Source organism: Coregonus clupeaformis, chromosome 21 (genome assembly GCF_020615455.1).
Source record: "Coregonus clupeaformis isolate EN_2021a chromosome 21, ASM2061545v1, whole genome shotgun sequence".
Classification (NCBI taxonomy): domain Eukaryota; kingdom Metazoa; phylum Chordata; class Actinopteri; order Salmoniformes; family Salmonidae; genus Coregonus; species Coregonus clupeaformis.
The window spans coordinates 26,414,015-26,427,986 of record NC_059212.1 but is presented as its reverse complement, the minus strand read 5'-3'; positions in this window follow the sequence as shown (position 1 = coordinate 26,427,986).

Here is a 13,972-nt window from a genome sequence, read left to right as displayed (position 1 = left end):
TTGAATCATGAAGTCGTGTAAGAGTTGATGATTGTAAGCTTCACTTACATTGTGCAACGCCTCAATGATCTCCTCCTCACTTCTCTCCCCAGCTGAAACAATAGAGACCCTCAAATGGGCCATCACAGTTTGGGTATCTGTGAGAAAAAAATATCACAATGATCAGTTTTTTGATGATGATCCTACCAATACTGGACAGTAAACTGTGGCCTATACAAAATCAATAATGTAATTCTTGAGCAACTTGGCAGTGGGGACTATAGCCTACCTTTGTAAGAGGTTATGATGTTCTTATGGTCTGTCTCAGTTGTTTCCTTGGAGACAATGGTTGTGATCAAAATGACTTGACTGCTGACTGGTAATGGTATGTATCGCGTTAGACACAGCAGGGATGGTATGTGTTGCTTGATGAGTCCATGTTGATCTAAGGGCTAAAATAATCCATGTATATGATAAACAATTTGTCATTTGCTGCATTCATTCTTGGTGCATACAACTAGGGGAAAGGTGTGATTAGAGGTGTGATTGACCGTTCAGATACTCACCCATAGTGGAGGCTGTGACTTTTGTGAATGTGCTGCTCTCTAGCGGTGATGGTGTAGTATTGCCGCCTCCTGTGACTCATCTGTTGTGAAAAGTGGAAAATGTGAAAAGTGATATTAGTAAGTGAGCACTATTTACAGATGTGGCATTCTTTGTCGAAACTGGTTCTTATCCTGGATCAAATGTTAAACTACACTGAACAAAAATAAACGCAATATGCAACAATTTCAAAGACTTTACTGAGTTACAGTCCATATAAGGAAATCAGTCAATTGAAATACATTCATCAGGCCCTAATCTATGGATTTCACATGACTGGTATGTATCTGTTGGTCACAGATACCTTAAAAGGTTGGGGTATGGATCAGAAAACCAGTCAGTATCTGGTGTGACCACCATTTGCCTCATGCAGCGCAACACATTTTGTATTTATTTTTATTTAACTAGGCAAGTCAGTTAAGAACAAATTCTTATTTACAACGACGGCCTACACCGGCCAAACCCGGACAACGCTGGGCCAATTGTGCCCCGCCCTATGGGACTCCCAATCACGGCCGGTTGTGATACAGCCTGGAATCGAACCAGAGGGTCTGTAGTGACACCTCAAGCACTGAGATGCAGTGCCTTAGACCGCTGCACCACTCGGAAGCACATCTCCTTTGCATAGAGTTGATCAGCCTGTTGATTGTGGCCTGTGGAATGTTGTCCCACTCCTCTTCAATGGCTGTGAGAAGTTGCTGGAAATTGGCGGGAACTGGAACACGCTGTCGTATACGTCGATCCAGAGCATCCCAAACATGCTCAATGGGTGACATGTCGGGTGGGACATTTTCAGCTTCCAGGAATTGTGTACAGATCCTTGCCACATGCGGCCGTGCATTTTCATGCTGAAAAATGAGGTGATGGCGGCGGATGAATGGCACGACAATAGGCCACAGGATCTCGTCACGGTATCTCTGTGAATTCAAATTGCCATTGATAAAATGCAATTGTGTTCGTTGTCTGTAGTTTATGCCTGCCCATACCATAACCCCACTGCCACCATGGGGCACTTTGTTTACAACGTTGACATCAGCAAACCGCTCACCCACACGATGCCATACACACTGTCTGCCATCTGCCTGGTAAAGTTTAAACCGGGATTCATCCATGAAGAGCACACTTCTCCAGCGTGCCAGTGGCCATCGAAGGTGAGTATTTACCCACTGAAGTTGGTTACACTGCCTAACTGCAGTCATGTCAAGATCCTGGTGAGGACGATGAGCATGCAGATGTATGCCGTATGTGGAAGTCCTGGATTGGCGTGGGTACACGTGGTATGCGGTTGTGAGGCCGGTTGGACGTACTGCCAAGTTCTATTAAACAACGTTGGAGGTGGCTTATGGTAGAGAAATTAACATTCAGTTCTCAAGCTACAGGGCTCCCGAGTGGCGCAGCGGTCTAAGGCACTGCATCTCAGTGCTAGAGGTGTTACTACAGACCCTGGTTCAATTCCGGGCTGTATCACAACCCTGCTGTGATTGGGAGTCCCTTAGGGTGGCGCGCAATTGGCCCGGGGTAGGCCGGCATTGAAATTAAGAATTCGTTCTTAACTCACTTTCCTAGTTATATAAGAAAACAATTATACAGCTCTGGTGGACATTCCTTCATGCCAATTGCACGCTCCTTCAAAACTTTAGAGATCTGTGGCATGGTGTTGTGAGACAAAACTGCACATTTTAGAATAGCCTTTTATTGTCCCCAGCACAAGGTGCACCTGTATAATGATCATTCTGTTTAATCAGCTTCTTGATATGCCACACCTGTCAGGTGGATGGATTATCTTAGCAAAGGAGAAATGCTCACTAACAGGGATGTAAACAAATTTGTGCACACAATTTGAGAGAAATAAGCTTTTTGTGTGCATTAACATTTTCTGGGATCCATTATTTCAGCTCATGAAACATGGGACCAACACTTTACATGCTGCGTTTATATTTTTGTTCTGTATACATTGTTTTTTTCTACAGGATAGAATACTTGGTTATCATCATACACTCACCAAGAGGAGTGGACGTTGTGACTTCTGTTATTGTACTACCATCTTCTGGTGAAGGTGGAGTATTGCTGTCTACTGTGTTAGATTCTGAAGGTTTAGCAGTGCTGTCTACTGATGGTGAAGGTGTAGTACTGCTGTCTACTGTATTAGATGGTGAAGGTGTAATACTTCTGTCTACTGTATTAGATGGTGAAGGTGTAGTACTGCTGTCTACTGTATTAGATGGGAAGTTGTAGTAATACTTTCTCCTGTGGTTGTCTCTTGTGTGAAAACAAGGAACAATGGTGGCAGTTAAAAGTCACGATTAAAACAACAGACTGTTGAGAAAACATGTAAAATGTTATGAAATAAGTATGATTTCAACTGGTTGCTATTGTATGTACACTCTCAGAAATAAATGTGAATATTTTTTGCTTGTGGTACCCTGTAAGGTAATCCTTTGTACCTTTAGTTATATGTACAGTGCATTCGGAATGTATTCCGACCCCTTTACCTTTTCCACATTTTGTTACGTTAGAGCCTTATTCTGAAATGGATTGAAAAAAAAAAAATCCTCCTCAATCTACACAATACCCCATAATGACAAAGCGAAAACAGGTTTTTAGAAATGTTGGCAAATGTATTAAAAATAAGAAACAGAAATACCTTATTTACATAAGTATTCAGATCCTTTGCTATGAGACTCAAAATTGAGCTCAGGTACATCCTGTTTCCATTGATCATCCTTGAGATGTTTCTACAACTTGATTGGAGTCCACCTGTGGTAAATTAAACTGATTGGACATGATTTGGAAAGGCACACACCTGTCTATATAAGGTCCCACAGTTGACAGTGCATGTCAGAGCAAAAACCAAGCCATGAGGTCAAAGGAGTTGTCGGTAGAACTCCGAGACAGGATTGTGTCAAGGCACAGATCTGGGAAAGGACACCAAAAAATGTCTGCAGCATTGAAGGTCCCCAAGAACACGGTGGCCTCCATCATTCTTAAATGGAAGAAGTTTGGAACCACCAAGACTCTTCCTAGAGCTAGCCGCCCAGCCAAACTGAGCAATCGGGGGAGAAGGGCCTTGGAATTCTGAAGGAGATGGGAGAACCTTCCAGAAGGACAACCATCTCTGCAGCACTCCACCAATCAGGACTTTATGGTAGAGTGGCTAGATGGAAGCTACTCCTCAGTCAAAGGCACAGTTTGACACAAGGCACCTAAAGACTCTCAAACCATGAGAAACAAGATTCTCTGGTCTGATGAATCCAAGATTGAACTCTTTGGCCTGAATTCAAAGCGTCACATCTGGAGGAAACCTGGCACCATCCCTACGGTGAAGCACGGTGGTGGCAGCATCATGCTGTGGGGATGTTTTTCAGCGGCAGGTACTGGGAGACTAGTCAGGAAAGATGAACGGAGCAAAGTGCAGATAGATCCTTGTTGAAAACCTGCTCTAGAGCGCTCAGGAGCTCAGACTGGGGCAAATGTTCACCTTCCAACAGGACAATGACCCTAAGCACACAGCCAAGACAACCCAGGAGTGGCTTCGGGGACAAGTCTCTGAATGTCCTTAAGTGACTAAGCCAGAGCCCGGAGTTGAACCCGATCGAACATCTCTAGAGAGACCTGAAAATAGCTGTGCAGCGACGGTCCCCATCCAACCTGACAGAACTTGAGAGGATTTGCAGAGAAGAATGGGAGAAACGCCCCAAATACAGGTGTGCCAAGCTTGTAGCGTCATACCCAAGAAGACTCGAGGCTGTAATCGCTGCCAAAGATGCTTCAACAAAGTACTGAGTAAAGGGTCTGAATACTTACGTAAATGTAATATTTCAGTTTTGCTAAAACCTGTTTTTTCTTTGTCATTATTGGGTATTGTGTGTAGATTGATGAGGGAAAAAAACAATTTTATCCATTTTAGAATAAGGCTGTAACTTAACAAAATGTGGAAAAAGTCTAGGGGTCTGAATACCTTCCGAATGCAATGTACATACCCCTTCAAATTAGTGAATTTGGCTATTTCAGCCACACCTGTTGCTGACAGGTGTATAAAATCAAGCACACAGCCATGAAATATCCATAGACAAACATTGGCAGTAGAATGGCCCGTACTGAAGAGCTCAGTGTCTTTCAACGTGGCACTGTCATATGATGCCACCTTTCCAACGTCAGTTCGTCAAATTTCTGCCCTGCTAGAGCTGCCCTGGTCAACTGCAAGTGCTGTTATTGTGAAGTGGAAATGTCTAGGAACAGTAACGGTTCAGCCACAAAGTGGTAGGTCACACAAGGTCACAGAATGGGACCGGCGAGTGCTGAAGCGCGTAGCGCGTAGAAATTGTATGTCCAAGGTTGCAACACTCACTACCGAGTTTCAAACTGTCTCTGGACGCAACGTCAGCACAATAACTGTTGTCGGGAGCTTCATGAAATGTGTTTCCATGGCCGAGCAGCTGCACACAAGCCTAAGATCACCATGCGCAATGCCAAGCATCTGCTGGAGGGGTGTAAAGCTTGCCGCAATTGGACTCTGGAGCAGTGGAAACGCGTTCCCTGGAGTGATGAATCATGCTTCACCATCTGGTAGTCCGACAGACAAATCTGGGTTTGGCGGATACCAAGAGAACGCTACCTGCCGAATGCATAGTGCAAACTCTAAAGTTTGGTGGAGGAGGAATAATGGTCTGGGGCTGTTTTTCATGGTTCGGGCTAGGCACCTTAGTTCCAGTGAAGGGACATCTTAACACTACAGCATACAATGACATTCTAGACGATTTTGTGCTTCCAACGTTGTGGTAACAGTTTGGGGAAGGACCTTTCCTGTATCAGCATGACAATGACATTCAAAATACTGTTTAATATAACTAAATATTTCAAATAAAACCAAAAAGTAAACAAGAAGAGTTTAATTCCAAAAACACTATACAGTGGGGAAAAAAAGTATTGAGATGAGAGAGGCCTGTAATTTTCATCATAGGTACACGTCAACCATGACAGACAAATTGAGATTTTTTTTTGCAGAAAATCACATTGTAGGATTTTTATGAATTGATTTGCAAATTATGGTGGAAAATAAGTATTTGGTCACCTACAAACAAGCAAGATTTCTGGCTCTCACAGACCTGTAACTTCTTCTTTAAGAGGATCCTCTGTCCTCCACTCGTTACCTGTATTAATGGCACCTGTTTGAACTTGTTATCAGTATAAAAGACAACTGTCCACAACCTCAAACAGTCACACTCCAAACTCCACTATGGCCAAGACCAAAGAGCTGTCAAAGGACACCAGAAACAAAATTGTAGACCTGCACCAGGCTGGGAAGACTGAATCTGCAATAGGTAAGCAGCTTGGTTTGAAGAAATCAACTGTGGGAGCAATTATTAGGAAATGGAAGACATACAAGACCACTGATAATCTCCCTCGATCTGGGGCTCCACGCAAGATCTCACCCCGTGGGGTCAAAATGATCACAAGAACGGTGAGCAAAAATCCCAGAACCACACGGGGGGACCTAGTGAATGACCTGCAGAGACCTGGGACCAAAGTAACAAAGCCTACCATCAGTAACACACTAATAGAACTTTTTGGTAAAAACTCAACTCGTCGTGTTTGGAGGACAAAGAATTCTGAGTTGCATCCAAAGAACACCATATTATACCTACTGTGAAGCATGGGGGTGGAAACATCATGCTTTGGGGCTGTTTTTCTGCAAAGGGACCAGGACGACTGATCCGTGTAAAGGAAAGAATGAATGGGGCCATGTATCGTGAGATTTTGAGTGAAAACCTCCTTCCATCAGCAAGGGCATTGAAGATGAAACGTGGCTGGGTCTTTCAGCATGACAATGATCCCAAACACACTGCCCGGGCAACGAAGGAGTGGCTTAGTAAGAAGCATTTCAAGGTCCTGGAGTGGCCTAGCCAGTCTCCAGATCTCAACCCCATAGAAAATCTTTGGAGAGAGTTGAAAGTCTGTGTTGCCCAGCGACAGCCCCAAAACATCATTGCTCTAGAGGAGATCTGCATGGAGGAATGGGCCAAAATACCAGCAACAGTGTGTGAAAACCTTGTGAAGACTTACAGAAAACGTTTGACCTGTGTCATTGCCAACAAAGGGTATATAACAAAGTATTGAGAAACTTTTGTTATTGACCAAATACTTATTTCCCACCATAATTTGCAAATAAATTCATTAAAAATCCTACAATGTGATTTTCTGGATTTTTTTTCCTCATTTTGTCTGTCATAGTTGACGTGTACCTATGATGAAAATTACAGGCCTCTCTCATCTTTTTAAGTGGGAGAACTTGCACAATTGGTGGCTGACTAAATACTTTTCAGATATTTAGCTAAATTAGCTATTTTTGTTTAAAGAACTTATGAAAGAGATTGGTTTGTTTTTTCCCAATCTAATCATAGCATAGGGTTGTTAAGTGACAGACATGTATTTGTTTGAAATCTATAGGTTAATGGTTTCATTTCAGAGAGACAAACGATCACATTTTGTTGCAACATGAGACATATTACTTTTTTTTATAAAGAACTGTACAAATGATACACTTGTGACACCAATATTGAAAGAAAAATATTAATACATATATATAACATTTTATCAATACAATAACATGAGCTCTGGTCTGGGCTCTGGTAAAAAATAATGCACTATATAGGGAACAGGGTGCCATTTGAGAAAAGACCTAACTCTAACCAAACACTACTGCATATTGCTAGATTTATGATCTGTTGAATTTATATGTTAAATACTGTATACAGGATACAAACATTCCATTCCAGCTAAACAATGGATATATAGCATTTTGCAGCAAAATAATGCTTAGCAATTAACCGAAATGTCTGTTATTTTTTGTTTTTTAAACAACTAATTGACGATGTCGGTTCAATTATTTGAATTCTATTTAGTTTTTTTTTGTTTTTTTCTGTGAGCTCAATGCGCACTTTGCACAGTTTTTCTAGAGATAAATCAGATCAAGCCATACTGAGGTGAGTATGGGGCAGACATGGAGAAAGAGAGAAAAGAGAAGAAATAGAAGAATGCTTGATCGAGAGGCTAGTTGCTTCACAATGTATCTCTACCTGAAAATACATGGTGTTCAGCAGTCATAAAAGTATGTCTTATTTACTTTGAAGAACTACTAAAATAGTGATTTGTCAGACATCATAGGCAGCAGCTCTATAGAGATGAGATGATGACTTTAAAAAATAAAGTCATCAAATAAAACAAATGTAATATACACAACTTAAATATTTTATTAAAGTAAAGTAATGTGAATAAATTATGGTTAATAAGTGATATGCGGTAATGGGCAGTCACTACCATCATGGGACTTTAATTAATTGTTTTATTCTGTGTTGTTACAGCATTCAACCCACATAATGCATAGTGCATTTCATGTTTAAAAAAATAACCCAAATCCAGTGGCGGCTGGCCGATAGAGGGCGCTAGGGCGCCGCCCCCTTAAATAAAATTATTTAAAAAAAAAAAAAAAAAAAATAATAATAATAATAATAATAAAAACATCAGTATGTCAATATTTGTGTGTTTGAAATATGGAATGCACACAGTAATATGTGTAAGATATGATAGAAAATCATATTCGCAACCTTTCCTCTGCCTGTCAAACGCCTCGTCAGCTCTGGGCGATACAGAAAGTGCCCCGAGGAGGCGGGTCTACGTAGCAGTTAAGCCAATTGCTAATTTAAGATATGAATGTATGACATAAAATGTAGCTAATCAGCGATTTTAATTCGAATCCAAGGAGGGCGATTATTTTATCGCCCCAAGCTCGCCCCTGATAAAATAAGGACCGGGCTCCAGTGGCGCCATTTTTACTAGACGACAATGGCGAGCGCAAACGTTACTCCTCCAAGACCCAACCCTAACTCGGTGAAATCTCTCCTCCAAGATCCGTTTGAGAGGAGAACTTTGTCAGAGAAAGTTCGGGTGAAAGAGCTTTCCCCGAACTTTCCCAGATCAACCTGACCTCTCAATCAGACAGCAGGCTAGCGAGAAAGGGAAGCAGTATATGCGCAGCTTCTCCCGTAGCTGGTACACCAGGAAGGCTTGGCTAGCTGGGTGCACTGATGCTAATGCTTTATTTTGCTTTCCGTGCTTGCTTTTTAAAACGACGGGGTCAGATTCAGCATGGACAGGTACCGGAGTGAGGGATATGAAGCACCTGTCAGAGAAGGTAAAGAAACATGAGAACACCAGGGCACACATGGACAACTCTGTAAAGCTAGCTGTATTAGGAAGGGTGAACATTGCTACGCAGCTGGATGACGGCCACAGGATTGCGGTGAGGAAAGACAATGAGGAGGTGGATAAAAACAGGCACATTCTATCCAAAATTATCGATTGTGTGAAGTTCTGTGGGGCTTTTGAGTTGGCCTTGCGTGGGCACGAGGAGACTGACTCCTCGGACAACCCCGGCATTTTCCGGGGCTTAGTGGATTTTGTTGCCTCCCTCGACAGTGTGCTGGAGGAGCACCTGAAGACAGCTACCGTTTTTAAGGGCACGTCAAAGACGATACAGAACGAGCTGTTGGACTGTATGCTGTCAGTGCTTAAGGATTACATCCTGGAGGAAGTAAAGAGTGCTGATTTTATCGCCATTCAAGCTGACGAGACGACTGACGTTTCCACCCACTGCCAGTTGGTGCTTGTGATACGCTACATCGATGCTAAAAGTAACGTCCAAGAGCGTTTTTCGAGTTCATTTTGATCGAGAACGCAACCGCTCGACACCATCGCTACAGCGCTGCTGGAGAGGCTCAGCACCATACTCTCACATGGACAAAAGGCCAAACTTATTGCCCAGGCTTACGACGGAGCAAGTGTGATGAGGGGGAGCCACCGGCGGAGTGCAGCGTAAAATAGTGGATGTGTACGAAAATGCGCACTACGTCCACTGCTATGCACATCAGCTGAACCTCATCATGCAGCAGGCTACTTCACGCATCCCCAGGATCGGCACTTTCTTTTCCGACCTTGCAGGATTTTCTGCTTTCTTCTCCAGGTCTCCCAAGCGAACCACCGTGCTTGACAAAGTGGTTGCGCATAGACTCCCCAGAGCCTCTACAACACGGTGGAACTTCCACAGTCGCGCTGTAAACACTGTGTACGAGTACAGGGATGACCTCCTAACGTGTTTCCAGACCATCAGAGACTCTGGGAACTTTGATGCCCCGACTGTCAGAGAGGCGGGGGGCTTTGTGAGGATGCTCGAAGACGAGGCTTTCTGTTTTTTCCTGGCACTGTTCCACAAGATCATGCCAAATGTGGACATGCTTTTCAGCCAGCTGCAGAAGAGGAACATCGACCCTGTCTTCATTAAAGCACTTGTCCAGAGGTTCACAGACAGCATGCTAACAATCAGGTAAATAACTATATTTACTATTGGCTGATAAAGATGTTGTTAGAAAGATGAATAGTTCACTTACAACAGTTTAAAAGCCTAAATGTGTCTGGTCATCAAAGTGAGTGATTATCATAGAGCCGTCACAATTATATTTGTTTTAGTATTTTAAAAGGAAAGAGAAGACACAATCAGACGTTGATAATAATGCAGGAAAGTACTACACAGTTTGTAATAATTATTCAGGTGTCCACCAGGTCAATTTCTAGAAGAGGCCTAGTTGTTATTGAAGATTAACTTTATTGCTAAGTGCACAGCAGAACAAAATGATGTTGCATCCCTCTCACAAATGTAATAGAAAAAGGCTTTAAAACGTAATAACATCAGTTAATTATGTACATCACAGGTTAAAAGCAGTTACTAGACATAGTTTGTGTGTATATACACACTATCTGTCTGTCTGTCTGTCTGTCTGTCTATATATATATATAAAGTCACTGGTTGTGTGTTGAGGGGGAATTACAGTGAGTTAAGAAGTCTGATTGCAAGTTATCAAATTAAACTTTATTTTTTGGACCCAGGGCCTCAATTCCCTCTTTGTGTGGGGACAGCGCATCTGACGAGCAGCAACAGCCCATCAAGCGACGGAGGATGCTGGGACCAGGGAGAACAACAGAGGTTGGCTATAGAGGTAAGTTGTGATGTAATTGTCAGTGTTTCCCCCTAGAACTTTTTTCAGGCCTGGTAGTATGTAGCCAAAACCCTGAACAATCAGCACCTTGGTAATCATATACTTGAGTTGGACATAGGCATGTGTCAGTCAGGATCACTTGCATCAAAATAGCTTAATTGCAAATTAAAGCTGATGATGTATCTTTTACAGGTATGTGATACCATCCTGAGTCATGCCAAAGAGAGGTTCTCCTTCACCCAGCACCTCATCAGCGCAACACTATTGCACGGAGAGTTGTTCCCACAACACAGTGTGAAGTTCCCCGATACAGCGCTTGAAACAACCGTGGAGGCGTACCCCATGTTGAACAAGGCCAAGCTCAAAACCGAACTGTCCCTCATCTATGAGAACAGTGAGTTCAAGGCTTGTAGTGGTGCAGTGCCCCTGTACCAGTTCTTCATGGAGAACAACCTTCAGAGCACTTTCACAGAGACTGCCAGCCTCCTCAAGATCCTCATCACCACACCCATGACAACTGCTGAGTCAGAAAGGTGCTTCTCTACACTGAAAAGGATCAAGACCTTCCTGAGAAACAGCATGACACAGGATCGCCTGAACGCTCTGGCCATGCTCTCCATGGAGAAGAAACTTGTCAGGGACATTCCTGACTTTAATCAAAGGGTCATTGAGAGGTTTGCCACTCAGAAGGACAGACGGGCAAAATTCCTGTACAAATAAGATGACAGACACACACACACAGAGCAGCTCTGGCCGCATGTTTCTTTGTATATAGTTGACCTTAGCATAAAAAATCCAGTTATATATGGTACTCTAGAAAGTCTTAATAGTGTCTTTGCTAATATTACTGTATATATGTTGTTTTGTATCAATTAATTGTTGCAGTTCTGGAGCACATTAACAATTAGTCACATTTAGTATGATCATAAAATACTGTATGCTATTCTTCCAGTCAAAGGTTTGAGTTCATCCACTTGATATCCATTTCTATATTATACATCCTTTTATACAGTGTAAGATTTCCTATAAACTTTATAATAATTTCATGTTATTGTCCACTTTCCACTATGTTCTGACAGCATGCCTGTTGCGTTGCCTGTTTACTACCAATGGTGAAAAGTTCACTTTAAATGCAAATGAAAGGCTTGGGTTTGTGTAATATGTTTTTGTGTAAGAATGCCTCAACTTTTTAATATTGGCATTAAATAATTACTGAATGTTTCACTGAGCACTGCTGTCCTGCAGTTTGTGTTAAAATATATCGCGATGGTTACAGGAAAAAAAAAGTATGGCACAGCCCCACCGAGAATATTTTTCACCAGCCGCCACTGCCCAAATCGAAAACCGTGATTATCTTTTAGTAATCGAACCGAAACCGAACCAACCTCAAAAAGCACTAATCGCTCACACTACAACAAAACCTATTGTAATACACATCTTAATGTCACGGTTTCAGCCGAGGCTGCCTCTCTTCCTTGTTCGGGCAGGCTTCGGCGTTCGTTGTCTCCGGAATACTAGCTGCCACCGTTGTATGGTTCATGTTCGTTTGCTTTTGTCTGTTTGTTGTGACACCTGTTTCTCGTTTAGCGTAATTAGTGTCCTATAAGTTTCTCGTTGTGTTTGTCTAGTGTTGTGTGTTATTGTATTATTTGCTGTCGTAGTGTTGCTTGTTTGTTGCATTCTCGCTCGGTTGAGCTTCTCTCCACTACGTTGGAGCATTTTTCGCACATGTTTAGTGCGCCGTTATTTTGTCGCCTTCGTGCGTAATTTCGCCTTCGGGCAAGTGTGTTCATATTTTCCTTGTTGGAAATATTACTAAAGTCTTTTGGACTATACTTCGGTGTCTTGCGCTTGATTCCACCACTACACCCACCTACAGCACTCTTGACAGAATAACACACCTTAAGAATGGAATCAGCAGGAGCCGCAGCAGCCCAGGCGACGCTGGAGGACAAGGTCCGGGAACAAAGTGACCAGATCCTGCAGATGGGGACCGCACTGCAGGAGGTGATCACCACCATCCGAGGCTGGGGGACGCCTCCACCGCCATCCTCCCTGCCAGCACCATCGGCCAGTCAGCCCATTCCCGCACCGGAACCCCGAGGAGTCCGACTCTCGCTCCCGAGGGCCTACGATGGTACCGCGGCCGGGTGTCAGGGATTCCTTCTCCAGGTGGAGCTGTACCTGGCCACCGTGCACCCGGCGCCCTCGGGACATGAGAGCGTGTCCGCCTGATCTCCTGCCTTTCCGGGAAGGCGTTGGAATGGGCCAACGCGGGAGTGGAGGAGGATCGACGCGGACACCATCACATACGACGAGTTCTCCCGCCGCTTCAGGGCGGTGTTTGACCATCCCCCGGAGGGGAAAGCGGCGGGGGAGCGTCTGGTCTTCCTCCGGCAGGGGAGGAGGAGTGCTCAGGAGTTCGCCCTAGAATTCCGTACTCTAGCGGCAGATGCAGGGTGGAATGAGCGGGCTCTCGTCGATCACTACAGATGTAGTCTACGAGAGGACGTCCGTCGGGAGCTGGCCTGTAGGGCCATTTAAAGTCCTGAGAAGGTTGAACGAGGTGTGTTACAAATTACAACTACCTGTTGAATATAAAAGTATTAACCCCTCGTTCCATGTGTCTCTTCTCAGGCCGGTGGTAGCTGGCCCACTCCAAGAAAGTGAGATCAGGGAGACTCCTCCGCCCCCATTGGACATCGAGGGGGCACCGGCGTACTCCGTGAAGTCCATCTTGGATTCGAGACGTCGGATGGGGGTCTCCAATATCTAGTGGAGTGGGAGGGGTACGGTCCGGAGGAACGGTGCTGGGTGCCGAGGAGAGACATTTTGGACCCGTCTCTCCTGACGGAATTCCATCGTGGGCACCCGACGCACCCTGCTCCGCGTCCTCCTGGTCGTCCCCGAGGCCGGAGTCGGCGCACGTCTGGAGCCGCGCGTCAAGGGGGGGGGGGTACTGTCACGGTTTCGGCCGAGGCTGCCTCTCTTCCTTGTTCGGGCAGGCTTCGGCGTTCGTTGTCTCCGGAATACTAGCTGCCACCGTTGTATGGTTCATGTTCGTTTGCTTTTGTCTGTTTGTTGTGACACCTGTTTCTCGTTTAGCGTAATTAGTGTCCTATAAGTTTCTCGTTGTGTTTGTCTAGTGTTGTGTGTTATTGTATTATTTGCTGTCGTAGTGTTGTTTGTTGCATTCTCGCTCGGTTGAGCTTCTCTCCACTACGTTGGAGCATTTTTCGCACATGTTTAGTGCGCCGTTATTTTGTCGCCTTCGTGCGTAATTTCGCCTTCGGGCAAGTGTGTTCATATTTTCCTTGTTGGAAATATTACTAAAGTCTTTT